This window comes from Hakea prostrata, chromosome 9 (genome assembly GCF_041222555.1).
Source record: "Hakea prostrata isolate BN-2017 chromosome 9, UWA_Hpros_2, whole genome shotgun sequence".
NCBI classification, from domain to species: Eukaryota; Viridiplantae; Streptophyta; class Magnoliopsida; order Proteales; family Proteaceae; genus Hakea; species Hakea prostrata.
Window position 1 is genome coordinate 41,523,707 of NC_142608.1, and position 4,623 is coordinate 41,528,329.

A 4,623-nucleotide genomic window follows, 5' to 3' on the forward strand; every position below is an offset into this window, starting at 1 on the left:
AGACATATTTCCAAGAAGGTGATTGCGGTTACGACGATTTCCTTGAAGATTCCTCGGGTGGTCATACTGCGTACAATGCTTAGTCCGTCGATTGAATGGAAGCGTCCTTGTGTTATTTTTAAGATTTACACTTATAGAGATGTTCTCTATAAGATTGATAACGATTTAGTTACTCATTGCACTTGTTATTGGGATTAGTTTTAATCTCTTTTCCTTTTCTTTATGAACTACTATTCCGCTGTGATTGGTAGAGTGAGATTCCGCCTCACTTTACTTTATGATTTTGACATTATTGTTACCTTTCGTACTCTGATGATATATGATTTTAATCCTTCCTTATTTGGATCTCTCATTTATACTTTGCACATTGATTATTTATGTTCATGATTATGTTATTGCTTATGTGGGAGGATGATTTCCTCGATACTTGATCTTCGGGGCTGTGGATCACACACTCGGGTATGCCAGGTAGGGTACCGGATGGGTGGATGTGACATAACACACTATTGGCCCAATCGACCAATCAATCGACCAATCAGGTCAGCAAGGCCCAAACAGGGAATTGGAGGATCAAAAATGAACACCAAACCTAAAGGACTTTTACACACACATCAAGTGACATACCTAGGGTGTGGAAATGCCTTCGAACCAAGTCAGATAATACTCCAAGTCTTTCAACTAATCTCATCTTCAGTCAGGTGCAGTTTCCTTTCTAGTTCAGAGCAAGTTTCCATAATTGGAACATCAACATCAACATCCATGGGTTCAGAGTCAAACTTCATATCTTCCACTGAGATGGCCCACAGTTGACTTCTTCCTTTACTCAGGGTCATCGGACCTACAAACAACAGGGTTTTCGGGTCAAGGTTAGGGCTGGGTTTCACATAAATGCTGTGATTTCGCCAAGGCCAAGGCATCCTCATCTAAGGTTCTTTTATCTGGGCTTACGAGGATAGCCCCTCGGAAACCACTAGGACATTGGAAAGGAGGACGGGGTGGACCCTTCGTTTGAGAAAGAACGACCTAAGAAGTAGCTGAAGTTTATGGCCTCAAATAGACTTTGGAGGATGAGGCAGAAGAATCACGTGAAGTAGCCGTAGATTCTAGCCTTAGAGCACTCTGGGCAGAAGGACTAGCAGAATCAGAAGCAGTGGCAGACTCAGAGGCGTCCCGAGGCTCAACACTTGGAACATCATCAACTCAAGCCCGAGCAGCTTGTTCCTGAGCTTCCAAGTCTCTATGGTTCATCTCAACTATTTCCTCGTAGGACTAAGATCATCGTCAGGAGAACTCTTGCTCGAGTCATGAGGACGGTCATCATCCGAAGACTGCTCATGCAAATCCTTCAAGACGGTCCCCGGAACATGAGATTGAAACCTAAAACCTCTCAAACTCGGCCTGGGTTTCTTCGGAGCCATGATCGGGAGAAAAGAACTTACTGTTTAAAGGTTGAAGGATCTCAAAGCTTAGTCGGGAGCAATTCTTGATCAAGAGCAACGAAAATAGTGGATTGGAACAAAGAAGGAAAGGGGTATTTATACTACCGGAAGAGGCGTTACTATTCTTCATCGGACGGTGACAACGTTTCAAGATCGACGGTTCAAGGAAGAAGACGTTTCGTCTTCCCGAGGTAGCCATAATGACTATAAACCCAGCCATTTGATGTGGCAAAGTTGGGCTGGACGTGAACTTTGAGAAAACCGTTAGCATAACGGCTAGTCACTTCACACAAGAGCATTAAATGCACCCAACAGTGTGACTCCCTTACTATCCGGCACAATGTAAACAACATTCGGGATAGGGAGCTTGTGATAAGGGAGTTTCCTACCCGACTGGCTAGGACCCGGGCGGGGGCTTAACATGTCATATAGTCGGGACAATTACCGACCAACTTGATCAAGGCGTTACATACGCTGGACTTATATGGCAACCACTCTCAATATGGAATGTCAACTCAGCAGCCGATTGAGCGGGACCAACGACAAGGAGGCATAATCCCAGGAGAATCAATAGCCCTCGTCGGGTAAACTTACCAAATCAGTAAAAGGTAACACTTACAGTGTAAAAGCAAGGACTCACCCCTCCGGTAAGCATCCAATACATTATGAATATAGTCTTAGTAGCTCTTGCACGAGACCTTAACCTGTTCACCGTCTGACTAAGCCATCGGAAGCGGTTGCTCGACAAACAAGCTGGCCCGCGTGTAATCTTTTTTGCAGGACTCATCGTCCCAAGAACGAGAGGAGGTTTAATTGGGAGTAGCGATATAACTGTGACACATCAGTTGCATCAATGTGCAATGTCATCTTCTTTTGTGTAAACTAACCCCTTTGTATGGATGTTTATTATTTGATTCCTTGCTGGGTTTCATGGTTTTTAGGTGAAAGAAACTTCTGTTTCATGTTTGAGATTAACTTGTCGGATTTCAGATGTGGGGTCCCTTATATTTGTAGCGACCCTTGGGGGGTAGTTTAGTTAATGCATTATTAATTCTTAGCGTAAGGATATTGAAAAAAATGACTCTGTGGCCCAATGGATAAGGCGCTGGTCTACGGAACCAGAGATTCTGGGTTCGATCCCCAGCAGAGTCGTTCTTTTTGGCCAATTTCCCTGAGAGCCGACATTCTAAACCATCCAAGCCCTTCAAACTCAAATCCCACGTTCATGTGTAGGGTTGCATTGCGATTCAACGTGCACAATATGAGATTCAACAGTTGTAAATAAATAATTTTTGTTTTACTTCTTTAAGTATGATATTTATCAAATTTACAGATTAGGTCCCTGACTCGGGGTTATACGAATAATCGATGTTGAGATCTGAAGAAAGCATCCAAGACCCTCCCTCTTCATCCAACGCACAGAGGGAGATGCAAATGCTTCATTATAGATTTGTCCAGGCTACATTGGATGAGACTTAACCTTCCCCCAAACCATGTCCCTATTTTGAATCCATACTTTAATGCCCTAGCTGTTTCATAATTTACATCAATCTTAGAAAATAAAGATTCAAAATCTGGGCGAAAGCCCTTAACAGCAACTTCCGAATCTTTACTTGTTTCTCCAAAAGAAACCTCCAGTATCACTCCCCCGCTCGTCGTCGCAGGTTCCATAATTGCATCTTGAACAGAAACCCTAGAATCCATCTTTCAGCCTCTCTGGATTTATCTCCGCTAGAACACTAGCTTCTACAAGTCCCACTTTCTCCGGCTCCACATGTTCCTTTTCCGAACTAACAATCCCACCATCTAAATTTTTGGTTTCTGCGTGATGGACTTTGACCCATTGGGGATTTGAGAGACAAGGCATGTAGACAGAGATTCAAGCAATGAAAGACAAAAATCCAAAAAACCCAAATAAGAAAGACAGAAATCCAAAAAACCCAAATGGGGAGAGACAAGAAGTGATGAGATTGGGGCTTCTTTCGCTTCACTTGAATCACTTCCTCTCTTTTTCTTTGCTTTGGGCAGATGGGTGTGGGGTTATGAAGATTGAGTTTTAAAGTGGATGTTTTGGTGGGCTGAGAGAAGTGGAGTTGCGATCTGCAAAAGAAGGTAGAAGTTGCAGGTCTGAGATTATCAACGCTGAAGGTCCGGCGGATGGAGAGAAACGAATGAGGGTTTGGTTTTGTAAATTTCTAAAATACAAAACCTTTGAAGGTAAAAAAGAAAAAAATTATTTACATTATGATATGGGAAAAATCATAATCGAACCGGGTCCGCCTGTGGTTCGATCCTCGACCCCGGTCGGGAAGAATGGAAGCGACTCGCATCCAAGCAGGCCAAGTTTAAGAGTTAACTTGCTGAGGAAGCAAACTGACTCAATCAACCAGAACGCCCGAATCTGTGATAATCGGAGCAAACGATCATGCTTACTTGGGTAACTGCCACGCTATGATGGTGCAGTTATCATTATCCTCCCACGAACGGATCTATTAGTAACGGATCTAATCGTTAAGATTGGACGGCCACCCGAAGAAGGTTCGAGTAAATCCAACGAAGGAGATTCGAGGGCAAATCCTATATAAACACCACCTACTTTCAAGAGTCCTATCTGAATCGTATTCTCAATATTCGTATTCATACTTTTGCTCTGTGCTCAAGCAGAGCCTTTTGTGATCAGTTCATTAGCTGACTTAGCCTTTGGAGGTGGACTCCCGACCCCAGCGGTTGGGCCACATCTGACGATTGTTTTTGCAGGTCATCTATCAGAGATCTAAGGGCTGAGTAGATTTTGGACGCACCATTTGGCGCCGTCTGTGGGAATCGCTTCAGAAAACCATGGTTACCAGATCATCAGCGGTAGCGGCAGTGGTTGCGGCTGCTCAGCGAGAAGCTGACTGAGAAGCTGACACACAACTTCCTAGATGGGAACAATCCAGAGGATATCCCTAAAGGAAGTCCACCCCATGAAGTTCGAGAAGATGGTGGTCATGGGGGTGATGATCAATTGCATCCTCCTAATCCACTCCAACAGCAGTTGGATCAACTAAAGCTGCAACTTCTGGAGATGAACCAAATGCTTCGTACGTTGACCAGGCAAGTGGTGGCGCCGCAGGCTCCTGATCAACTCGAAGCGGCAAGGCGTATGAGAGAAAGGGAGGAAATAATTACCTCTCTTCCACAA

The 4,623-nt window shown here is 44.1% G+C and overlaps 1 non-coding gene across 1 annotated transcript; it reads left to right on the plus strand.

Annotated features, from left to right (window-relative positions):
• The first annotated feature begins 2,518 nt into the window (after positions 1-2,518).
• Positions 2,519-2,591, plus strand: TRNAR-ACG (transfer RNA arginine (anticodon ACG)). The gene has a single exon. It is a non-coding gene; the product is annotated as a tRNA-Arg (tRNA).
• Positions 2,592-4,623: the final 2,032 nt, after the last annotated feature.